Here is a 27,701-nt window from a genome sequence, read left to right as displayed (position 1 = left end):
TGAGGCTAATGTCCACACCAGGGAAGAACAATTAACCAATTCCATTTAAATTCAACAAACACTTGAAGCCTCCTATCTTCAAGGCAAGTGCTAGGTACAGGATTTTTGAATTTTCTTTGGTTTACTCATAGTGAGTTATTTGCTTATTTGCCTGATCAGGCTGAAATGATTATAGGCCATTAGTAACTATTAATAAATAAAATCATTTGTCTTTCAGAAGTTTGCCCAGCTCTCTCAGTGCTTCCATTTCACATAACAAGGAGGCAAACATAATCAACACTTTCTACAGAAACACCTCTGATATCACAGCCTAAAGCAGAATTTAAATAATTCAAACATTGATTCTGGGGAATGGCAGTGAAGAAACAAGGACAATTAATGAATTTGCTAATTGTTCTTCCCTGCTGCTTAAGCCACATTATATGTAATCCACACCTTTTCTTTCCATACTGTGTCATTAGCCACTGGTATTTAATTAACAAATATATAAGCAAGATCGTTTGCTCTTTTAACTATAACTTGCAGCATTGTCAGCAGAGGTCAAGCCTCATAATTCCTACCCTGGCTTCATTTATACATATATATACACACACATACATACACACACACACACATGCACGCACATATATGTACATAGAATCCCTTGAAGGATTTCCCTCTATCATCCTCCCCACTGATATATATGGTATTTTTATACAATGGAATATAATCAGGGGGGATGGGAAAGAGGAAAAGGAAGTTTTAGTTTTACTAGAAAATGAATAATCTTAAATTTATTTTTTATAATATGGTCACAGGTAGTCATAGAAGGTCCTATCTATTTGTGATTACAAATATTTCCATTTCACCAAGACAACCCAACTCCTCTAAGCAATCAGCTGATTTTGCTTATTTCTTTGCTTTAAATCCTAACTAAACTTTCTAGTTTCTCCTGGTTATGTGGTTAGAAATGTGTAGTCATAGGCTCCATGCTCCTATTCAAGCCTGATGTTATGTACCCCATGAGGCATTGGGGAATGAACATAACAACAACAACAAATCTGGAGCTGGAATCAGAGGGCCCAGATTCAAGTGCTTGATTCACTAATTACAGCCTACAGGACCTTGGACAAGTCCCTCAAGCTCAGTAAATTGACTTTCTTTGAAAAATGAAAGGATAGAACTGAACGGCCTGCCAAGTCTTCTCTAGTCCTAAATTTAAAGAGAGACCTTGCACAGCCCTTCCTCACTTGCATGTCAGGACATCACCTCCCTGATATCATGGTCCTCTTTGAGAACAAAGGACAAACAACAACAATACGGTCTAAATCCAGCACCCTATGGATGCATACTAAGGGACTATTTTGTTTGCTTGTTTGTTTGTTTGTTTGTTTGTTCAGGGGCAAGTAGAAGGTTGTATCATGAACAAGGTACAAACAAACAGCCCCTCAGAATAGGTCAGGAATATCAGAAAGTCTCTTGGTACAAAAACATTTTCCAGGCATAGTCTACCAATTAGAGATTCAGCTGTGTTAACAAGATCCTCCTTCAGAATGCAAATATCCCCTGGGAGGGTTAAGCTTATCAACCATTGACAATTTACTATAAATTACTTTAATCAGATCAACCCTGAAGCTGAGATCAGCCCTAATTACCAAAAGGAGCAGGTTGGAGTGATACCTGGAGAAGGGAGGGATAAGTCTAGAGCCTGGGTCACTCCCTGGCATGTCAACATTGGCTAAGAGAAAGAACTTAAATGGACAGAGGGAAACACAGGGTCACTTGATCTCAGAAGAGCAGGAAAATCCAAGGAGAAGGTCTCAGGGATTTCAGGAACTGTTTGATTCATTTTATCTGAAATCAGAAGTTATAGGTTCAACCCTGCCTTTGATTTTGTTATCTCTGTGATTTTGAACATTTCACTTGACTTCTCTGGGTCTCAGTTCCCTCATCAGGAAAATAATGAATTTTGACTAGCTCAGAAGTTCTTAAAATTTTTCTTACAATGGACTTTTAGGAGGCTTCTCCAAGTAATGCATTTAACTACATGAAATAAACTATACAGATTACAAAGGAAACCAAATTGAGATGCGGTTATTAAAATGGTTTAAGAACAAGTTAATAGGGGCAATTAAGTGGTCCAGTGGATAGAGCACCAGACCTGAAGTCAGGAGGACCTCAGTTTAAATCTGACCTCAGACACTTAACACTTCCTAGCTTTGTGACCCTGGGCAAATCACTTAACCCCAATTGCCTCAGGGGAAAAAAAGGAACAAGTTTATGGAGTCAGATTGAGCCTTTTGACTAGATGGCCTCTGAGCTAAATCAATTAACTTATTATCAATTATTATCAATGAATTAACTTGCATCAAGCATCTAACATCTATCTTCCTCTGCTCCTCTGTCCCTTTCTCTGTTTCTCTCTATTCCTGTCTCTCTGTCTGCCTCTCTCCTTTTCCTTCTTCTCCTCCTCTCCCATCCCGCCCATTTTCTCTCCCTCCTTTTCTCTCTTCCTCTCATTTGTCTCCCTCTCTTTTCTCACCTTTAGATGAAGGAAATGATTAACGAGACCCAGTAGCAGTCAGTATCCTCTTGCCCACCGTCTTCTAGTGCATCCCTTTGGCTTGAACACCATCACTGACTTATCTGGATTCAGAAATTCTTTAGAAGCCGCACCATGTTTCAAGCTGCCTCGATTTATTGCAGTACAGGTTACTTCCACCTTTTCCAAACTAGCCTTTCTAATTAACCGTGCCTAGCTGAACTTATCCAAATCCTAAAAGCCAGAAGACGGAAGGATAGAGAAAAAATGACAAAAGAGAACCAAGCATCTATTATCTCCAGCTGGGAGAAGAGTAGTCCACACCCTCTTCTCATCCCTAGAATTTCCCTTATGTCCTTCTCCCTAAGAGACAAAGTGGGTACAAAGACCACTGGACTCTGAGTCAAAAGAGTTCTGGTTTCAAAAATTGCTTCCAAATTTTAATAGCTTTGTGAATATCCTTTAATGTTTCAAGATCTTTCTTCATCTGTAAAAGAAGGATAATAATAACATGTGCAGAATTTATCTCATAGATTCACTGAGCGAAATAAATGAAATATATGTAAGGCATTTCACAAAATTTAAATACTCTAGCAAAGCTTATTACCAGAGTTCCTCATTGTTATTAATGTATAATTATGGTTATACATCTGGATGCCTATTCAGCTAGGAGACCTCTTCAGTTATTGTCAATGATTAATCTAGAAGAACTGATAAGAGTTCAAGAGATCTTGAAAGTATTTCTCACATTATTTTATATATATATGAGTATATATAGTAAGATGTCATCTTCCACATGCAATTCAGGTCTTGAAACAGGTGCTACATAAACCTTGCTATTTATTATTACACTTTACATTCACAATATTTATTATTCACAATAATTATTATCTTATGACTTTACATAAAACAGTCCTTTCTGAATCTGTTTTCTTCTGTGAAATGAAGGGGTTAGAAAAGATCATCTCTACAATCCATTCCAGCGTCAAATCCCTAATCACCAAGATCCCATTGGAACTGTACCATTGGACACCGATCCATAAATTAATATCTAATAATCTAATCTTTAAAGAAGATTTAAGCAAGGGAAAGCAATTTAAAAATTTTTACATCTAGTCTTCTTCTAAAATTATGTTTCCAAATCATATTTGTGCTTTTGAAATTTGAATCCGTGCAAAGCAAATGTGCCCCCAAATGTCCCACAAATCAGGGGTGGGGATTCCCAGGGAAACCTATCGTGCCCATATTGTGTGTTCCTTTGGGAAACTGCCTCTGTTGTTGTCAATCCTCTAAACATTTACATAAATGTTGAGCATTCATTCTTTGGAGTTCCGGGAAAGTCACATAATAGAATCTGAATCTGGAATCATCAAATCTGTGTTGTTAAAATAAGACAGAACGTTCTCTTTGTCATCTCTTAACTTAAATGAGTGGCAGCTTGGAACAGTGGGAAAAGGCGTGGATCTAGAGTTAGGGGACCTGGATTAAAAATTTTCCCCTTGTAGCTAATTGGCTGTGTGATAGTGAACAAATCACTTGAACTCTCTGTGATTCTAGCATTGATCTAACATTGATAAAGTGAAGAAGGCGTTGGAGTTAATGATGTCTAAGACCATTTCAAGTTCTACATTTATGCTGTTACAATGGGAGACTCTAGAACAGGTGGCAAAGAAGCTGGACAGCTCAGTTTCTTTTCCTTGAACACGTTTGCTACAGGTGTAAAAGCAGCCGGGTGTGGCTGTAAACAATGTGAAAAAACACCTGCCTTTCCTTGGTAATGACAAATTCCCATATGCTCTTCATTATGGGGGTAAAGGGTTTGAAAATTTTCCCAGGATAAGACACAGATCCTTTGTAAGATATCTTATATGGAAATGTAGGATGAACTAAAATCCTCCCTCCCATTTTACAATTACATTAACAATTAGCATCTGCTGACTTCCTATGCCTTCAGATATTACTTGTCAATGTGATGGTTCTGGACTTGAGAGGGATAGGAAGCATGAGTCAGATGAGTGAAATGAAACATGGCTGGAGTCTTTCTCAAAATAGTGAACCCAGGGAGGGAGGCAACCATCAGGAGAAAAGATTTCCAGCCCTGCCTTTGGAGGACACTGACTTCTGCATAGCTACTTTTACGGCTCTGATGAATTTTGTTATGAAAATTTCCAGCACTGACAGGAGAAAGCTGTGCCAGATTAGAAGTCAGAGCCCCATGTTCAAAGTTCGTCTTTTTGACCTTGAAATCACTGCATTTTTCTAAACCTGTTTCATAAACTATAAAATGAAGGGGGTTATACCAGGAGGTTAGCCAAGGTCCCTTTCAGTCCTAAATGACAGATCTGCCCATTTATATCCTTCTCATAAGGTTATCTTTCTAAATCCCTGGAATCTGCCAGCAGATGCTGATCATACCTACAGACCTCTCACAGAGCTACCAGGCTTGGAAGCCATTCTACAAAACCACTCACTGTGCCTGAAGCTTGTATACAAAGAAACATGGGCTCACCTGGCTTTGCACCATTAGGTCAATAGAAAATTCTAAAGCTCATTTTATTCTATTCTTTGAACTGTTTTGCATATGTACATGTCTATCCTTTAGGTCCTTCTCCAGGGACTGGAACCAGAATTCAATTTTGCTCAAGGGCTAGAGACTATTTGTGGAAGACCTGATAAAGGAGAATAGATTCTATCTTGGTATGGACTGTAATGATTATTGTTGTTGAGTCTTTCAAGTCATGTCTTCGTGCAGCTTTTGGGATTTTCTTGGCAAGGATACTGAAGTGAGTTGCCATTTCCTTCTCTAGGTCATTTTACAAAAAAAGAAACTGAGACAAATGGGGTTAAATGAATTGCCCAGAGTCACACAGCTAGTAACAGCCCAGATTTCAACTCAGATCTTCCTGATTCCAGACCCAGCACACTATTTACGTCCCTCGGTTATAATAATATGAACCTGGTTTGAAGAATTATATGTAACAAAATGGTAGGAATGACACCTGCATAGGTGAAACCGTATATTCCTACTGGACTTCCAGGCTGTTTATCCAAAGGTGGGCTTTGAGAAGCCTTCATTGAGTCACATTTCAGGTTTCCTTATGGCATCAGTTCTTAACTTACAGTCCACAGATCACCCAAGGGATCTGTGGATAGGCTTCAGCACTCAAATGAGCTTATATGGAGAAAAAAAAAGTCACATGTGTATTATCCATAACCTCTGTTTTTTTTTATTATAATTGTAGGTATTAAATTAAATTAAATGCAATTAAAATTATTCTGTCAAGGAGTCACTCAGTTTTACTAAACTGCATTTGGGTTTAATGATGCAAAAAGAGGAAGAATGTTTCCTTTAGTCTATCATCTTGGAAGGTATGGAGCAAGCCTTTTCCCTATTCCCAAGTATCAACCTGGGAGATCGGTGCTTTCTCCATTTTATAATGGAGAAGACTGAGATAGAGTTTAAATAATTTGTCCAGTGTCACCCAGCCTGGATCTTGACTTTGGACACAACACTCTATGCATTGCACCACTCAGCTGCCCTATAAATCTTGAAAGGGCCATTAAACTTGTCTCTGAATCTTTGAAGAACAGTAAAAAACTATGGAAAAGCAATTAGATGGAGTATGTGGGAAGTATAGAGACAGATAATAACAATAACAATAATAATGATGATAAATAGCTAATATTCATCTGGCATTTCCAGGTTTATGAAAGACTTTACAATGTTACCTCATTTAATCCTAAACAACAATCTCTGAGGCAGGTGATATTAACATCCTCATTTTATAAATTAGGAAACTGAGGCTGCAAAAGGTTAAGTGTTTTGCCTAGGAGCACAAGCTAGTATCTGTAGCAGGGTTTGAACAATCTATGGATATCAACACCTGGCTGGCTCAATCTGGATTAATGTGTAAATGATCAATGGGATAGAATGTTTCTGGATGGAGTCAGCACCCCATAGCCAAAAACCATTAAGCAAAGGCCAGATGACCACTTCTTGGGTGTATTGTAGAGGGAATTCTTGGTCCAGGATGGTTTGGACCATATAGTGTTGAGATTGCTTCAAAATCAGATATTCTGTTTCAGGAATTAATATGACATTTATTAAGGCAATGTTCTCTCCTCTCTTTTCTCTAGATCTATATTTATCTATGTAATTCAAAGTCATTAAGCTTTTTCTTTATAAAAGAACTGTGGACTTGGAGTTATATACTAAGTGTGCAAGCCTAGATATCACTTCATCTCTTTAGAAATCATTTTTCTCCTCTGTAGAATTAATGGGTTGGATTTTTGCAGTATAATGCAGTATAAACTTCTTCAATGACTACAAGGTCCTTGAAGAAAGGAACTGTTTATTTTTTCATAGTCTCAGTAGTCTCAGGAACCAACAGTGTCCTTTGCACATGGGAAATACATAAAGATTACTTGAGTTAAGTGGATTGGAAATTCTCTAAAGTTCCATCAAGCTCGGGCATTGTATGATTTTATAGATGGAGCAGTAAGTTTTATCTCCAGAAAATCCACTTATATGGAAAAATAAAAATTCGGTGGGTGATGGAGTAGGTCAGACTAAGTGACTTCTAGAGTAATTTTCAAATGCAGCTTAGCATAGCTCTTTACACATAATATAACTCAGACACGCCTATTTACTGGTTATATAAATGTATAAAAACAGTGATGTGAATAATTAGGCACTGAATAACAAATACTCATTAGAAACAGCTGATGAAACAATGGATAGAGAGGTTAGCCTTAGGTCAGGAAGGCCTGAGTTTCAAATCTGAATTTAATACTTACTATTCCCTTATTAACTGGTTGACTAATTGAAATCAAGAACCCCACATGACATATTTACTAGCAGTGTGATCATAGATAAGTCACTTAGCCTGAACTTCCTCATTTATAAATTAAGGGGCTTGAATTCTCTAGCCTCTAAGGTCCCTTTTGGTTCTCAATCTATTAATCCAAGATTGACTAGTGAGACCATACTATATTAAAATTAATAGGAAGACAAATATTCTAGACATCATTGAAGCAAATATCATTTTGCAGTAGGATAGGACTTAGGAGACACCTGCCCCTGAAGATTATCCAAGTACTCATTAGTTGTGTGATTCTAAGCAAGTCACTTTATTTCAACCTAATTTTTCCCCATCTGTAAAATGGGTATTATAAAACTTTCAATGCTTACCTCCAAAGTTTGCTGTAAAGATTGAATGAGGTCATGCATTTAAAGAGCTTACAAACCCTAAAGGACTCAATAAATGTCCATTTATTATCATTTCTGATGGACACAAAATATGTTTCTGGAAATTTCCTTGAAAACCACATTTAGGAAAGTCATGTCCCATGTTCTTTCTAATCCTGATTGCCATTATAGGTTGGGTTTGCCTCCATTTGTCATCTGTTATCAATTGACAACTGAACACTTGATTTCTCTACCAGCCCTTCCTCTCCACCCATACCAATGTCTCTGAAGCAGTTAATGAATTATTTTTCAATAAGATATTCCAGTGTCCAAAAGAGGGAAAGGGCATACTATAAAAAGAGAGCTTTTTTAAATATTAAAGTAACGAATCAGTAAATAAGCATTTATTAGATAAATACCCCACAATTTTATTTATTTATAAGTCTGGATTTTCCTTTTTTGGATTTTCTTAAAGAGAGAAGATCACTAAGAAAGAAGGGTAAAGGCTTTAACTATAAAAGTATAACCATTTCCATATTCTACATGTGTTCTGTTTTTTTTAAGGGGGGGTCCTAAATACTGAGACCAGATATTGGATATCTATCCAATCCGAATGATAAAGAGCCTGCTACTCCATCCCTACCAGAGCTACTCCCAAAACAGAATGTGGTATGACTTTCCTGGCTGAGCTGCCACTGACATTTTATTAGGGAATGTGAATCAGGATGTTCTCTTATCTCTGAATTTGAAGTTTTAAAAAATTTCATTATTAATCCAACTACTGAGTGAAAGAAGAAATAAACATGAGCAAAGGAAGGAGCTGAGTCAGATTCAGACATCGCTTATTTAACAAAGGGGACAGAACGGGAAAAGCAGCTGCGAGTTACACAGGCTTGGCTGTTCCCTGGGTATTTTCACATCATTTAAGCATGCTGGAGGAAAAAAAAATGCATTCAGAAATTGAGAAATCTCATGTAAGAGATTTGTGTAGTTAAAAAAAAAAAAAAAACTAGGCAATTGTTTGGGGAAGGATGATCAAGCTAACTCATTAGAAAGCCACAAAGAAAAGATCATAGCAAGTGATAGCATCCAAAACCCATCTCACCAAAATCCTGTTTCACCTAGAAATGTATTGTATGGCAAAGACCTTAGTCACTCTGTGTCTGATTTGCTCCTTTCAGACTGTGGGGATTATAATCTTGTCTGGTCTGCTTTTAACCATGCTTCTGGGGGACAATACGTAATTTTTATATAGTACCACAACTCGCTGAAGGACTTACATCTCTGTGCTCCTTAGTCTTTTTATTCATAAAATATGAGTGACCATATTGGCTGTTTTAAATCATTTTTCAACCAAAGCATCAACAGAAAGATTTTCTTCAAAGTACTTCTAGACAAAATAATGAATTTCATTATTAGAAAATGAAATAACAGATTTCTCCTTTCCAAATATAAATTTACTTCTCCAATCACCCAACTCCATTCAATCCAACTAGTATTTATTAATTGTCTCCCATCATCAAAGCATAATTGTAAACGCTGGAGTGCAAAGAGGAAATATCCTACCCTCTAGGAACATCTGATCTAATAGAAAGATTAAGCTATAAAGGAGACTGACATGAAGTAGGGTGCCATGGAAATAAAGGAAATAGATATTCAGACCAAGTGCCAGAAGAGAATGGAAAGATGGAAAGATCATTTTCACCTAGGTACATTAGGTAAGAAAGCCTTCTGGAGATTACTTGCTAAGAGGGTACTAATATATTTTGATCGACATCTCATTATCCTCTTGCTATTTGGAAGATGGCAAGCTCCACTCCCCCTAGCCCCCACCCCTCATCTCCCTTACCTTCAGGCAGAACAATAGGTATTGAAAAATAGGGAAGCAATGAGCCATGTAACTCCACTAGGGAGGTGAGTTTTTTTTTTTTTTCCCTTGCTAAAAGGGAAGAAGCTTGGGAAGTTGTTATCTGTTGTATTAACTGAAGTTTGGTATATTCCAGGGTCCTATCAATCATACACTAAAAGTCCCTCAAATCCTGCTGGATCCAGAAGGCAGGTCATTTGCACCCACTCAAATCCCTTGCTAGGTCAGTGTTGGTGACATGCTGGAGATAGAGCTAAAAGGGAGAAAAGTTTCAGTGTGCAGAGTGTGTTTTGGAAGGGAATTCTGAGAAGACAGGATGGGATGGAGAAGCTGCTAAAAGCAGGATTTAACTGGAATGCAAAACATGTGAGGGAGAAAATGAAATCTCCCAGGAAAGGTAGATGGCAGTCAGATTAAAGTGTACTCTAAATATGAGGCTGAAGATTTTGCATTTTGTTCCATAGACAATAATGTCCACCAGAAAAATCAATAGGGGAAAAGAATGGTCATATCTATGAATTAGTTTTTGCTCATTGTAGTAGAATGGCTAATAAGGGTAGCATAAAAATTGTCCAAGACTTTTCCTTATGGTTCCTTTAGAAAACCAACATTAAATATAGATACCTTGTAAAAAAACCGAACACCTAAGGCTTCTTGGAAAACAGCTAACTTCCTCTTAGACCAGCAGTTTCCACTACTCTTAGTTACACTCAACTATATGCAATAATAAGGGGAAAAAAAGTTCTCCAGCACAGACCATTTTCCTTAAATCTCAATTCCTTCCCCAAGGAGAACTTTAAATTTCAGAAATCTAAAAGGACAACAGTCCTACCGAGTTGCCTACAATAATGAAATATAAATATGAAAACACTGACCAAAACTCACTTCCCTCCACTGTGGCATTCTTTCTGCACAAGCTTGTTTGTAGAATTCTTCCTTAGCCCTTTCCTCCTCTTAGCTTGGGTATAAAATTTCAGGTAGCTCATTTTCCTGCTTGAGATAAAATTCATATTTGAATTCTGCAACTTTTGAGTTTTAGTTCAACTGAAATATTTCTTCAATAACATCGTATATAAAATAACTAGAAATTCTTTGCACAAAAAGATAAATGTCTCGATGTAAAACTTCTTGTCTCCAAATGCAAATTAAATACAGACTCTGAAATATGAAGCAGTTTTCCTAATTTGAGACTCAGAACTTGTATGAAACAAACAATATAGAAAGATGCTGTTTTTTAATGGACAATACTCATTCACAATTCTTTTGATAGAGAAACAGACTCTTTTTTCTTTTTTCAAAGTTAAGTTACTATAGATACCAAATCCCCCTCCCTTTATTTTTTCTTAAATTAGGTTGCTATGGAGAAATTTGACTTTGCTAAAGTTTTGATATTTTCAATTGAGAACTGAAAATATTTTAATATAGTCTTTTGGAAATTAGCAGTGGCCCTTTCCCTCTTACCCAAAATATCTGTAGCTAAAAATAATGATGCTAGCTAGCATCAACCTGTACCCGTGTGAACATCATCCTTTTACTTCCACACTTTTTCCCCCCCATCTTTCATTGTTTGTCAAAGCATCTGTGATTTCATCTCCTCTGGCTTCTAATAGTCAATACTTTGTTCCATGGGTACTAACTAATGCAAGATGGAAGCTCCTGAAACAGGAGCACAGCACAAGGAAATCCATACCAGCGGTAATTGCCATCCAAATATAGCCAAACTGTCACAAACAATGAGACCTTTGGGTTTGTTCCGCCAAGCATCACAAGTCCCTCTAAAGTCACCGGTTTCCAAATTTCAATCTGACATGGAGTATAGGAGACTGGTGACAGATGGGCAAAATTGAGCATGCAGTTTGGACAGTCTTCTGGATGAATGTCTTGTTATCTCTAACTTGCTGCCAAGTCCCACATGTCGCTTTATTTCAGACACTACTGGGTAACTCTGGAGCCTCAGCCAACAATACGGACTTGAAAGAACCAGATTTCCTCACTGTTGGTATTCCTAACATCTCACTCACGCTGGGCTTCTTTGCAATCATAAAATAGTCACCAGGATGGGAACAGATATAAGACAGCAGTTTGACATGTCTGACCCCTTTCTCAATTTCATTTTAGATTTGGAATTATGATACACTCGACCTCAGTATTCAATGCTAGTAGATATGTTCACCCATATTCAATTGAGGTATTTGGAAAAGAAGGGACCAAATCCTATCCTGTCTTCTTCAGCAAAACCCCTAAGATCACCATCTCCAACATGTAAATTTAAGCTCTCATCAGCTCTCTCCTAGCCTATTGCAAGAGCCTCCTAATTGGTCTCCTCACATCAAACACTGGTTTCTCTGACCCTTCTGTCACACATTTGTGACCCATCAATATTCCTAAAGTAGCTCTAACCATATTAACCCTCAGTTCAAGAAGCTTCAATGGCTACCTATTGCTCTCGTGAAGATACAAATGCCTTGTCACGAGATTTAAAAGCTTTTTCACACTGATTCAAACCTATCTTTTCTGCCTAATTACAGATTATTAGCCTTCAGGTGTTTTATTTTCCAGCCAAGCTGGAATACCATAAAGAACATTCCATTTCCAATTTCCTCCTCATAAACTATTCCTGTCTGGAATTCCTTCCACAACTCTGGCTCCTGTCAATTCAAATGGCATCTCCTATAAAAGGCCTTTTCTTTTTCTTCAGATGTTGCTATTTTCCTTTTTTCTTATAATTGCTTTATGGCTTATATTCGTATACATATTCTTTCTCACCAGTGGAATCTAAGCTTTTGACAGGCAGTCAGAAAAGGGAGTCTTTATATATCCAACATCCAGTCCAATATTCTAATACAATAAACATTTATTAAGGGGCTAGGATATAGCAGGCATTGTTCTAAACAATGAGAATAGTTCATGAAAAGAAAGATAGTCCCTACCTTCAACCAGCTTACAATCTAAAAGGGGGAGATTATATATAAAAAGGAGGGGAGAAGGACAGGATACCATGGGGGTATTTAGCATGGGGGCCTTTTGTTTAGTGGAGTGAGAATCAGCCAGGGCAGGAGACACAAGGTGGATTGATCTCAGAGTGATTTAGAGTCTCTCTATAAAGGAAGGCATTGGAGGGAGTTTGAAACTCTACCTTCCAGCCTTCCAATCAGAGGCAAAATAAGGCTGAGGGAGTTGGAATCAATCAAAGTTTGAGTTAGCAGCATGGTGATGAGATTAGAAGTGATGAGTTTATCCTGGGAGGGGAAATCACATCTCGAAGTTGAAACCAGATAGGACAGCAGATGTAAGATGGAGTGATCGGTTTGGTGCCTTAATGTTTAATACATGCTTTTTGACTTAAATGGAACTGGATGGTACTGGTTAAGCAGAGGCAAAAATTGGTGCCCACTTATTCAACTTTTCTTTAAAGTTATCTTCATTTAGCCATGTACAGAATTTAACACACTGATTTTCACATGCAGCACAAATACCAAGTGCTTAGTAAAATGTATGAGAAATGAATGAAAAATTATACTGCTAAACTTAATTGAACAATTGATCAATTTAAAATGTGACATAGATGATAAAGATTATTTAGGGCTTCAAAATACATTGTAAAACAAACTTGCATGCCTTTTAAATAACACTTATCTATAAACAAACTACCTATCACCATCTCCTTTGTTTCACAGCTAGGAAACAAAGATACAAAAGTAAGAACAGACTTACAACTGTAGAATAAACTTTTAGAGATACAACATAGACATGATTGAGTTCTATGCCTTAATTGTACAAAGAGCAACTTTGTACAATCATGGTGAAGGTACCTACTTAAGGTCATACAAATAGTAGATTTCAGATACATATTCAGCTCATGTTATGGAGTGAGCCTGTACTCTTCAGGAATATAAACTCTTTTTTTTTCTTTCTTTTTTTCTTACTGTCCTCTCTTCTTTCCCTTCCTCACTCCCTTTTTTCTTCCTTCCTTTCTTCCTTCTTTCCTTATTTTCATGTTTCCTTTCCTCCATTTTTAATTCTTTCCTTTTTCCATCCATTCTTTTTCTTCCTTCCTTTCCTCTTCCTTATTTTTTCCTCCTCCCTTCCTTCCTACCTTCCTTCCTTCCTTCCTTCCTTCCTTCCTTCCTTCCTTCCTTCCTTCCTTCCTTCCTCTCTCCCTCTCACCTTCCTTTATGTGACTGATTTTCAGCTTCCTGATTAGGCTATAGACTCCTTCAGGGGAAAAAAAAAAACCTTTCTTAGAATTCTTTAGTCTTTCCCACAGTGCCTACCACATTTTACAGCCAAATAAATACACATTTACTGACTGACTGATCAAATCATATCCTTCTGGAACAACTTTACTCTTTTAAACACCGATGTAAGCTGTTAATGTCAGTTCCATACTGGCAGTAGCAATTTACAGAAGTTCACAATATTAATAGTAATACTTGGAAACTCTGTAGGTACCAGGGACTGTATCAACTGTCCAACAATTTCATTATATCTCCAGGCCCTGCCTAAGCCCAAAATGAATTTAGCATGATGTCTTGAGCTTGCTTTAATCTCAACTCACACCTTCAAAATTACCTAAGAGGGCCCTGAAACCAGCCTGTGGTTCTGTGGCAACCAGCCAGCCCGTGACTATGGGGTGTGACATTGATGTACTCTCTGCCAAGAGGCTGTGGCATCCCCAGGATAATGCCCGATTGACATGGCCATGGTGTTTGTGGGACAGTCTAATTATGCCCAGGGCTTTCTCTCCGAATGCTGGGCCTTGTCAGTTTCCCTGTGGGCAAAGTCGGCTGTCCTGAGTTTTTCAAACCCACTCTGCATGTGGCTCTGTAACACATGAAGAAGTTCCTGAAATGTCAATCCTAAGGGAAAAGTGCTCACGGCACCGAAGCACACATCATATCCCGTGCATTTGTTGGCTTTTTCAGACAAAAGCCAAAGGCTAAAGAGTCCAGAATTAAATTATTCTTTCTCCCTGAGAGGTGAGACTGCCAAAGTGAAACCGATACACGTTAGCTGAGTTAGGGGATGAATTTGCACTATAGTCACCCCCTGAAAAACCGTTTCATGGATAAAAAGCCTTTATTTCTAAAGGCTGGAAATCTGGTCCCTTTCATAGCATATGGAAATTCATTTAAATTGGGGAGGGGGAGGCAGAATGTGACATTTCTTTTAACTCACCATTTTACAGCTGGAAGAAATCTCTTCCACTCTGAGATGACATAGTGAGATAATCCAAGGAACCAAACTTATGGTCTGTAAATTCACCACTTACTCTTCTTCTGCTACCAAATTCCAAGATTTATTAAACATCTCCTCTCACACAGCTCAGGGTTTTATGAGGAAGTCAAACTTGACCTCTGAATGGCTAGAAGCATCTGGGTTATTTCAACCCTGTTTTCTTACTGGCAATTTCTTCCTTTCCCTGTCATGCTTTTAGGAGCACTCAGACGATTCCACACACAATTAATTCCTGCATGTTTCTTTTGTTCAAACAAGAGCAGGCAAACAAAGAGTTCTATTTTGGAGTGAGATGTCTAAAATGCATGTGCCATTCTGATCAGTCTGCTTCAGCATGTACCTCATTAAAAAAGATCTGATTAAAAAAAATGCTGGTCCATGCAGCACTGCTGAACTCAAGGACGAGTAATTTTAATTCCCATCTTTCTACCTCGACCCCTCTCTAAAATTCTCTTTCATTGCCCACTGAAGCTTCTCTAAGTGCACAACTCCATTCTAGTTCACATTCAGATCAAACAGACAAGGAGGAAAACATGAATTTGGCCTCCTGTCATTAGCATGTAATGATGTGCCCATTGAGCCTTTCATCTTGAGATCTCAAAGTGGAACTTCTTAATGGAGTTTCAACATTCACATTTGATCTACTGGTATTCAGAAGAGCTACATGGAAGCCCGTTGGAAGATGCTAAACATGCCCAAGAAAAGAATATTCAGAGTTGTAGGTTCTGGCCGCTGATGAGATGCCAGGAAGGAGATAGGAAATAGAGGCCAAAGAATCCCTCAGGTTGGGATTCTGGCCAATTGAGAGAATGGTAATAAGACAATGGAAAGGAAATGTTTTCTTGTGGGAGGGTTTTCTGGGCTTTGGGGAGAAGAGAGGAAGATGAAGAGTTTGATTTGGGACCATATAAAGTTGGAGATGCCTATAGGACAAGAGTTGGAATTTTAAACCTGGAATTTGGGAGAGAGGTCAAAATTGGAGAGAAGTCTTTGGCAGTTGTTCCTCTGGAGGAATTATTGACATCAAATTATTGACATCAGTGAATATGGTTGATGAAGAGAGAATATAAATAAAGAGAAATGCTGAAGATAGAAGCCAAGGGTGGATCCTATGCTGGGGAAGGATAGGCTGCTGAGGAGAAATACCCAGAGAAGAAATCAGAAAGGTACAATTGTAATATAAAGGAAACAGATGTCTTGGAAGCGAGGCTAAGCTTTTTTTTTTAAATCTTGAATGATTTACCATGTTTCAAATTAGTAAAATTAAAGACAGCACAATATAATGGAAAGAGCACTAGCACTGGAGTGAGAGTCCCTAAGTTCAAATCCAATCTCTTATGCTTATTACCTGTGTCACATTGGACAAGTTGCCTATCGCCTGTGAACCTCAATGTCATCTGTAAGATAAAGGGTTCACATTAGGTGACCTGGTGGTCTTCTCGCTCTACTTCTATGAACCTATTATTTTTTAAAGCATAGAGTTTTAATCTTTTCTATGTCATGGATGCTTTGCACTCTGGTGAAGCCTATAGACCCAACTAAGAATGAGATTTTTAATTACATAACATTATATATAATATATATATATATATGTGTGTGTGTGTGTGTGTGTGTGTGTGTGTGTGTGTGTGTGTATAATTACAAAGGAAAACAGACATTTTAAAGGTAATCTCTATAAGAGACAAAGGATTATTTCCAAGGTGCCTTCCAAATCTTTAGACTCTCCTATTCTAAATCATTTTCTGTGACCTTCAAATATGAGAATGTTCTAAGTTCTCGGTCAGTCATTTAATCCCAATTTTGTAGAAAAGAATTTTATTCATAATGACTTACAAATACGGTTGGCATAAAACGGATCGGTCCAAAATTGCTTTGTGATCCTAGGTCATTTATTTCCTCCTTGCCTCAGTTTCTCTGAGTTCAAAATTGTTAAGCTAATATTAATTTATATATAATATATATTATATAATATATAAAATAAAAATAAAGAATGTTAAAACAACAGACTGCGGTCCTTAGATCTGTTCTCTATTCCATCACTCACTGGATGAAGACTTGGGGCAAGTCTAAACTCTCTGGGTATCCCTTGCATTTGTTACAGATGACAATGGTAATAAACTTAATTCTCTCTAAGGGCATAGGACTAGGGCAAATGATCTGGAAAGAAACCAGCATTTTGAGTCAATTCCCACATTCAAAGGTAGTCATGGGTAAGTGAATTTGTCCCTCCCTCAGTTTCTTCATCTATAAAATCTGGAGGTTAGACTAATCCTCTCCCAAAACCTTTTCAGCTCAAACTATGTGATGCTCTGATCTTTTCATATGGCAGCATTTTACTCTTGGGTTTTAACATTTGGCTTTTACCTGATAAATGACTAGGGATGGGTCAAACTACTTTATCTTTCTGAGCTTGATATGATGATCATGATACTCTACCTTTCTCACAAAGATCTTATGAAGAGACTGCTTTGTAAAACATTAAGTACTCTAACAATTTGAGTTATTATTATTATCTGAGCTAAGTTCTACAGTTCTATATCCTAAGAGAATCATTATCCTGAGCACAAAATATAGACATATCGATATATATGTATATATAGACATGTACACATATATACACATACATACACACATATTTATATAAAACAAACATATATATTTGATATATGCATGCACATACAGATGTAGACAGCTTGATGAGGAAATGGATAGAGTAACAGACTTGGAGTCAGGAAAGCCCTGAGTTGAAATCAGATCCCAGACTCTTATTAACTATGTTTGCCTTAATTTCCTCATCTATAAAATGAGCTGGAAAAGTGGCAAACCACTCTAGTATCTTTTCCAAGAAAACCTAAAATAAGGTCAAGATAAGATACAAATGACTGAAATAACCAAAGAAAAACAATTGTTACTACTATGACTATGTATCTACATAAATATATATGAGTATTTATATATCTATATGTATATCTAAACATATAGATATAATACATGCAATGTGTGACAACTGATTTCCTTTTCAAACATATGCATTTTATAAACTTAAAATATCACTATTAAAAGGGATCCCAACATTTAATCAGATTGCTCGAGTAGTTTATGCCATACATATTTATTGAATAATATATACATATATGTGTGTACACATATAAAAGAAAGTTAAGAAACCTTGTCCTAAATTCATACTGTAAGAATCCTTAATATCATTATGCCCCTTTTATCTAAGAATTTTAAAACATTTCATAATAAAGGAAATTTAGAAACAGTATATATAGACACATATATTTTGTAGATAAAAGATAAAACACTGTCTTTTCAGCATATAAGTCTATTACTCAGGTTACCAATCTGTAAAATGGGATACCACTACATTTTATTCCCTTTCATGGATTTCTGTGAGAATTGGAATCACTATTTTGGAAAAGGCTCACTTTGAGGTACTCTAGAGTTTATCTGGAAGGGGAAAATAATTGCAACTAAAAAAGGAAGAAAAAATTAAGAGGTGTTAACAGACTAACCCAGTCTCAAAACTGATAAGTATTAGAAGTGAGAATTAAACTCACTTCTTTCTGACTTAGAAAGAGTTAATTGGCTGTACCATCCTTTTGTTGTAATTGTCCTTCAGTCCTTTCAGTCATAAATAATTCTTCATGACCCCATTTGGGTAAAGATACTGGAGTGCTTTCCATTTCCTTCTCTAGCTTATTTTATAGATGAGGAAACTGAGGCAGATAGGATTAGGGTCATACAACTAATAAGTGTCTGATTACAGACTTGAACTAATGAAGTTAAGTCTTTCGGACTTCAGGCTTAGCACTTTATACCAGTGGCACCACCTAGCTGCTCCATGTACCATGTTGTTTTCAAACATAATTCATTATATGGATTATTCCTGTCTTTGAACCTACTGAAAGGATTACTAGCAAAAAAGGAACTTCAGAAATTAGATTAAATAGATGGCCCCCACAACTACTTTTTTTTTTTTAATGAGGAAATGGAAACCCATAAAGTTGACATTTTCCAAAGGACCACACAACTATAAGTCCTGTTAATTTAATAAACAGTTCACTTTCTTAATGAATCAATAAAAACAATTTCTAAATGAGCTAATGGCTTCACCTTTCTGGAGCAGGTATATTTTTATATATATCTTATATACATATAATGTGTATAACATACATGTATATGAGTGTATATGCAACCATGTATATGTATGCATGCATTATACATATATATGTATATATATATATTCATATATATTAATTTATTTGGAGGAGGTTATATTTTTTTTGGGGGGGGGGGGCTTTTTTTCAGATGATAAACTATAGCATGAAAATAAAGACTGATTACAAAGCAAGCCATTACAGGAACAGGGAATACCAGATTTTGTTAAAAGTAAACTACTGGTTTCAAGGTATTTTAAACTTCTAGATAATTCATTACTCCTTTTTCCACTATACAATGAGATGTCAGTCTTTTTAAAAAAAAATAAACTTTTCTTTTACTTGAAATGCAGAAATCTGAAAATAGATCAGATTGTGAAAGGGTGCCTGGTGCATGTTTACCAAAGCTTCTGTGACAAAAAGAGAAGCCAGATTTTCTCGCTTTCCTTGCTAACTGGAGAAGCATAAAGGCAAAGTCCCTCGCCCTCAGAGCCCATCCAAACAGGTATCCATTCTATGACTGGTGAGATTCTATGAGATCTCTTATACATGCTAAATGTGAGGAGGTTAATGGAAAATCTAGATGGAATAAGAAAACCAGTTACATGAGGCAAGGAAAATGAATTGTAAGTTCTAAGCTTTGAAAACAATATTTTGAAAAACTCATCATGAAGATGAGCACTAGACTGTATCCATCATTATGGGAGTGGGAGGAATGTTTTAAAAAAAAGATAAGAGAGGACAAAGATCAAAAATATAAGAACAAATTTAAGGATTTTTGCATGTGAAAGAAAGAGATCTAAGAGCTACATGTTTTGGCAAAAAGTAGGGGAGGCATGTAGTCTCTTATTAGTTTTTTAATAGATTGTAAATTGAAATAAGAAAAGAATCTTGGAGGGCACTGAGCCCAACCCTCAGTTTTATTGATGATGAAACTAAGATACGGATCATCTAAATACTTGCCCAATTTCACACAACTAAGAAACATCTGAATCAGGAATTGAACCCGGTTTTCTTAACCTTAATTGCCATTCCCTATCTACTATGCAAAGCAATATCAAAATGAAACAGGGAAAATACATTTCTATCAAATCACCAAGTGTTGAACATAGAGCCCCTAAATTGTAGTTAAGCAAATTATTTATATCCTGGACACCTGGAGGTTTATAAACCCAGAAGAGTATTTGTATAAGAGTGAAGAAGAAAAACAAATACCAGAAGACACTTATTTCAAATGGAATTAAATCTTTTTTTTTTTTTTTGGCTGGTTTAGCCAAGCAGAGGAATTTAAAAATAAAATTAAAAAGAAAAGTTTCTCCCCAAGAGAGCCATCCTGAGTTCCCCAGCTCCAGAAAACATGCTTAGAGACACTAAGAGAGGCAGTGTATTTAAATATACATTTAAAGACACAGCACCAAACTATCCACGAGGAAGTTTATGGATTCCTCAAGTGCCCCTAGATTACCCAGATGCATGTTAGATTTGGCAGGAATTAGATTTGATATTATCTTCTTATTATGCAAAACCACAGAAAACATTTAATTAAAACTTAATTAAAAACTCCATGAAGCTTCAACCCCATGGAGTCCATTTTTCAACAACAACCAGCACTGAAAGCCTCCAGGATACTCTATTTGGAAGAATGGTGAGGAGCTCACTATTCTCTCTACCACAGAGTCCTACTTTACAGATGCAGGATCAGTAGAATCATTTGGGACCCTGACAATGGCCAACTTCCCCATAAGTACCAAGATAAATGGTCTTTGGTAGTAAAGATTTTAATAACAAACACCACCACTGACTCCTGCCTACATTTGTAGTCAATATCATGAAGTACAAGTCAACTGTACATAAGGCTAAAGAGGAAGTATATGGCAAACTCCCAGGGCCAATTCCAATTCCTTTTTTTTGACTGAAATCATAATGAGTTGAATATTGAGGCAAAGGAAGAAATCCTTTCTTAGAGTAGGTAATTTGATGAAATGGCTTGCTCATAGAACTAAATTCAGAAAATTCAAAGGTCTTCTAATCCATCTCTAAATTTATGTGAGGGTGAACTTAGGCCCAGAGAAGTTAAGAAAATTTCTCAAGCTCAAAAAGCATTAACTTCTTTTTATCCACAGCCTTTCAAAGTCACTACCTTTAAAAAGTGGGTATTTGAGTCATGTGTAAGAGAATAAAAACAATAGCTTATATTGACATTGTTACTTTAGGTTTTCAAAGCACTTTACATACATTATCTTATCTGTTCCTTAAAACAATCCTATGAGTTAGGGGCTTACAATTACTCCCAGATGACATATGAGGAAATTAAAGCTCATAGAGTTGACTAAGTGATTTGCTCAGGGTCAGGCAATGAGAAGGATCCCCTGAGCTATCCAATGACATACTGTTTTCAAGAGGATATTCCAGGGTGATTTCTTGGTTATTAGGCATTCTTCTCTTCACAGATTTACCCTTAGATCCATGAGATCACACAAGAAAAAATTAGTAAAGCATTAGCTAAAGTGTCAGGAGAACAGTAATCAAGATCACTTCCAAATAAACAAAAATACCAAATTGGTCAAATGCCATTACTAAATAAACATGAATTCTCACTTGAATTAGATCTAATTGAAGTAAGTGCCCAGCAAGTCAATGGGCAAATGATGATATTTAATGGAATGTGGCATTTTTTTCCATTGGTAGGACATCTCACAAGTCAGTAATGAGACCATTGTTTTATCACTAAAACACGTCTATAGTCAAAATCCCCAAGGTTATCTATTTCAATATATGCCTCAATGTAACCTTCTGTATCATTCCCAGGCAAATAGACATCCAATCTGTTTTTAAAGTTTTCCCATAATTGAAAAATTGGTTGTCATTTGAGGTATTCTATATCACTGCTGGACAGTTCTACTTGTTAGGAATTTTTTTTTTTTATGACTCTGCCTCCTTTCAATTTCATCTTCCTCCTCTGTCATGCTCTGTAGAACTAAGAGCATAAATTGAACCATATTTTCATAGAACCACACTACAGTTACTTAAAGACAGGGTATCATGTCCCTCCAAGTCTCTCTGTCTCCAATCTAGATATGCAAAGTTCTTTTAATATATTCTGTTCTGACCATATTGCTTAAACTCTAGTTGGTCTATGTCCTTCTTGAAAACATGGTACCCCAATGTGAAAAATGATCCTTCAGCTATGGTCTGCATAGAGCAGCATATAGCACAATTGTCATCTCTCGAATCTCCATAATTTTATTAATTCTGTTCATGCATGCAATTAAGAGTAAAAGAAGTTTTCTGGTTTCCAAGGCAAATTGATGAAACATTGGTTTGAACCTACTAATTGGAATGTATACATCCAACTCACCACTTATTTTGCCTCATCATGTCATCCATCCCAATTAAGAACCACTCCCCTTCCTAACTTGGGAACCCTTTCAGAACATCCCTTAGAACATCTTCATTGTGGCCAATCATCAGCCCTTATAACAGGAATCTGACTTTTACAAAAACCATTCAGAGCCAATATGGCAGCTGACAAAGCCAAACAATTTGATCTTGACTTTAAAAAAATCAATTAATCAGACCACTGGTCTTGTTAAGACTCTTAATCTGGCTCTTAGGAGAATTTGGGAACTGAAGGAAAATGCCAAAGTGCAAATTCTGAAAATCTTTTGAGCTAAGTCACCAGCACTGGAAAAAGGTCACTATCTCCTTAGGGGAATCCTTTGGGGATAAGAACGAACACCCCTTTTTAAATGACAAATGTATAGGCTGGTGGGATGTAAGGATGAAAGACAGCTAAAAGATCAGTGAATCCCACCATTGCATTTTGTAGATGAGGAAACTTAAATCCAAAGAGGGGAGATGACTTCTCAAATCTACCCTTAACAAAACTGGGATTCCAGTCTGTCCTTTGATAACCAATGCCAGTTTCCTTTGCATTCTATTACCTTTCTATATGGTTATGTCCTGATATATCTACAAATTGCTTGTTTAAGTTGGAAAAGTCTCTTTACTCTTTCCTGATATATTTTACGTGGCATGAACATTATGAACACACCCACACAGACATAATGCCAACACACTTTATTTCTGTTTCTGTTTTCTTATTTCTGTTAAATCAGTTTTCATTATAATTTGAAATAAAAGCCTTCCTGGAAAAGAAATGCTTCATATTAGTTTACCATTATGTTGTAGCTAGGGCACACAGACAATTTTGAGATCTAGTTTAGATTTGCAATTATATTCAGGTTTAATCCCCACAGACAGGCTGGCAACGGGGAGCTCTGGTCTTTACTACTCCTCAGCTATAATTTCTGATCTGATAGGTATATCTCTATTCTTGCATTTGCCCCTGATGAGAAATAGAATGACAGCACTGGAACAAAGCATCTCCTCAGCTCCTGGGGTTGGAAGTGTCCTCCACACTCACATTGATTAGCATTTTATCCTTTTGTTGGGATGCAAAATACATACTCTCCTAATGTGCAATGTATGTTTCAGAAAGCAGGGGAAAAAAAAAAACTACCAAGCCATAGAGTGACCCAATCCTGGCAGGGAGAAAGCATTAGAAGCTTACATTTAATCAGATCAAACACAATGACAAAATTCACTATAAAAGCAGCTTGTCAAATGCATACTAATTGGCACCAACAATATAAAGCACCTTGAGGTTTATCACACAGCCTAGAATGAGGCTTTGCCTCATACTCCCAAATTTGCACCTTAATGCTGCCTCCTAAAAAATTTCTAGCTTCCTTCAGGTCTTACTCATACATCATTTTCTTCCACAGTTGTGCAAGTACCCACCATGGCCTCCTTATAGAAGACAAACCCCTCAAGAACAAGGACTGTTTTATTCTTATGTTCCTAGCACATCACTTGAAACAGAAAAGAAATGAAATAAAAATGCTAATAAAATGCTTCCTCAGTGGTTTTTTGATAAAGGATGAAAGCACCTTGAGGGCAGGGACTGTTTGATTTTTGTCATCTCTGTGCCCAATATGCTACCTGACATATAGTAGGTGCTGAATAAATGGTTATTGTTACTACAAGCAAGACTGAATGAATGTGTCCAGAATGATTATTGTCTTTTGGTCTTTCTCTGTATCCTCAGGATTAGCACAATGACTGGCACATGGTAAGCAAATAATGAATGATTCTTGATGAGTTGAGAAGACTTGTGTCATTAAGAACTTATGTACTATTTGATAAAAAAAAAAAGATACTCTGATGACATTTTGATTAAATGATGTAAAAAATTAGCTGTTCTTTTGTATAGGTCTGAACTTTGTAAACCGGCTAAGACTTGGGTTAAGGGTAGAAAGAGCACGGCTTGTTCCAGGTTACATGTGAACAAAATTACTCCAAAAGTTTGTGATTTGAATTCTGCACCTACTCCTTCCTCCATCGAAGTTTGCACTAATGGCTCACCTTGGGGTTGAGGTGATAATAGATCTATCCAGAGGTCTCAATGACAGCAGAATCCTTGTTGAAAGTCTCCTACCACACTGAAAAGATTTTAGGCATGGATCAATCCAGAAGGCAATTTGTCATTTAAGAACCAACACAAAAGGAAATTCTCAGCAGAAGGGGTTTCTTTTTCAGTCACAGCATCTCAGAAAGACTCATTGTAATAAGAAATATGCGAAATGTACATCAGGGAAGGGCAGATCTTGTTCCCAAGAAATCAAAGATTTTTAAAAGATCAATTCTGCACTCAGTGGGTAGCTCACACTTTTGCCAGATTGCTTTTCTTGGTCAAGTGGTATACTACATCTGGAGTGGTTCAACATCATTATCTGAAGAATTTCTGGTTCATGGACCAATGCAAAGCAACCTGAAACAGATGGACATTTATGCATGAGGATGCTGCATAATACGTCTGCTCTAACTGAGGTCAGTGACTAAATGAATGTAAGTAGAAAACAAAATTGGGCTTGTACTCAAGAAGTAGCAGGGTCCCGATTTTAGCTGCGATTCATTGGCTGTGTGAATCTCATCGGGTAAGTCATGTGTCCTCACTAAAATGTAGTTCCTTCATCTTTAAAATGGGGCTAATAATCCTAACATTACCATCATATAGGGTTGTAGTAGAGAAAGTGCTTTGCAACAATAAAGTAGCTATATGTCATAAATCATTGTTATTATTATTGTTACCATCATTTAACTTATAAAGGCAAAAACTATATTCATCTACCATATCTCTTAAATGGCAGCAAATTTACAGGGTTTTGGGGAGGAAAAGATGAGATGATATTTGTACCGTGCTTCCCAAACCTAAAATGACTCTATAAATTAAAGTTGTCGGTATCATTACTATTTATCAGTGGAATCATCTAAATAAAATAATAGAAATTTAGAACTAAAAGGGATTATCTAGGAGTCTTTAGATTTTCCCCTGGAATGTAGTGGAAAATGTACAATGATATGATGAACTATAGAGGGAGGACTGAGCTGAAGCTGAGTGTGTTTACAAATGATGTTGTCCATTTTCTATTCAATTTGATGGACTTGAGATCACAGTTTTTGCTCCTATCTGAAGTCCCTCTTTAACCGTTTTAGAGTCTCTGGGCTACTTTAAAGTAGCAAGTAGTACTTTCAAGTAGCAATTATGTGCCAAGAGTCTGGCATTCATAGTCCTGTCAAAGGGCAGAGAGATAGACTGGATTTCTCAAAACTCTTTAATTCCAACTGAGTATTTATTGAGCCCCGACTATATATTTATTACTGTCCTAAGAACCTGGTAAAGTTTAGGGGGACTGCAGGAGAATAGGAATGATAAAGAGAATTCTGCTTGGAATGCTTAGCTATGTGGGAAGTGCTTTGCAGTCCTTAATGTACTACCAGAGTGTCAGTGTTATTAAATATTATTGACATTGCTGTTGTTGTTAATAATATAGTATCTAAGCCCCATCTTCATGAATGATAACAACTTAACAAAAACAATAATATTAAATATTATTATTGGTATTGCAAATAATATCAATATATGATATGGGTTTCATCTTTAATAATATAATAGCAATAATAAAAACGAAAGTATTGTTATTTCTTTGCCAATGATAATGATAAATATGCCTGACAATTATATAATCTATAAATTATAAATATGCTTATATATGTATATATGTACACATGTGTGCATTCCCTTCATTAACCAAAATAGCTGGTGTTTATGTAATGCTCTAAGGTTACCCAAGTGCTTTACATGCAGTATAGTATTTAAGTCTCAAGAGAGTTCTGTGAGTGTGAGTTGGAAAGAAAAGTATTATTGGACCCACTTTTTGAAGAAGGGAACTAAGAATCAGGAAGACTAAATGATTTAAGTCCAAATCAGGACCTGAGTATATATTGGAGGTGGGTGGGATGATTGGATTAATGGTTTAAAAAGAATTAAAGAGGAACTTAAAGGCCAAAAATCATAGGTTTTAAGCTTGGAAAGAACTTTCAGAATTACCAGCAAGGTGATTTTATATACTAGAAAGAGAGCTAGGCTTAAGAGTCAAAGGACTTGAATTCTAATCCTGATTCTGTTAATTCCTTCCCATATGACCTTGCAAAAGTCACTTAAATTTTCAGGATGGAATTTCAAGATGGGTCTCCTTACTCTAAAGGCAGCCTTCTTTGTTTTTATTATTGTTCAGTCAAGTCCAATGCTTACTTCACAACCCCATTTGAGATTTTCTTGGACTTAATACTGGAATGATTTGCATTTGCTTCTCTCGCTCATTTTTTCAGATGAGGAAACTGAGTCAAACAGAGTTAAGTGACTTGTCCAGGTAATAAGTGTCTCAGGGAATTCACATTTGAACCCAAGTTTTCCTGTCTCCAGTGTTGTTACTGTATACACTGTACCACTAAGCTGCATTCCTTTTATTTTAATATATTACACAAGGTAAAGGTTTCCTTAGTATCTAGTAAACAGTAATGATAGCTAGTGCAAAAAAAAAAAAAAACAAAAACCAAAAACAAAAATCGAAATGCAGGTTCCCCAAGGATGGAACCTCCACAAGATAATATAGTTAATGCAAGAAGCAGAGAACAAAGCCGGGATGGAGGTAGATTCTCTTTTAATATAAACTGACATTTCTTATAACCTCTGGTTGCATTTACCTGCATTTGCGATATAGATAATTTCTCCAGAAATGGAGAACACCAAATTTGGGTGGGATATCAGTAAATTGGGGTCGGAAATGAGGGACAGTTTGGAGCTCCTGTGGGCCTTCAAATCAACACTGCAGTGGGCTGATTATATTTTCCTGTCTGTACTGGGTTCCTAAGTTGGGTATTAATAGGATTCCTGGCAATTATGTGCAGAGGCTGCAAACCTAGGACCCGCCGCCTAACTGATGAATATTGTCTTTTCAAACTCTGTCAGTTTTCCTAAGCTCTGAAACAGTACAAGATTACTGTGAAGGAAAAACAGATTCAGGTCAGCAACCCCGAATATAAAAGCCCCTCTTGCAATATATTTGTAATAGTGAGAAAAGCAATCGCCCATGAATTCTTGGTGAACCAAAAGCAATTAGATTTACAGAAAAAGGAAACTGTTAGAAATAAGTCCTCCATAAAAAAAATGCACAGACACTATCCCCATTACCCAGGCACATCAGAACCAATAGTGTTTTCATCGAAACATTTCCAACTTGTTAAAAATCAAAGGAGTTGTTTCTATTCAAGGTGACTATGAAATAAAGTTGGTAGTTTCAACCTGGCGGATGCTGGAAG

This window comes from Sarcophilus harrisii, chromosome 3 (assembly GCF_902635505.1).
Source record: "Sarcophilus harrisii chromosome 3, mSarHar1.11, whole genome shotgun sequence".
Classification (NCBI taxonomy): domain Eukaryota; kingdom Metazoa; phylum Chordata; class Mammalia; order Dasyuromorphia; family Dasyuridae; genus Sarcophilus; species Sarcophilus harrisii.
The sequence above is the reverse complement of the archived record's forward strand: the minus strand, read 5'-3'. Positions refer to the sequence as shown.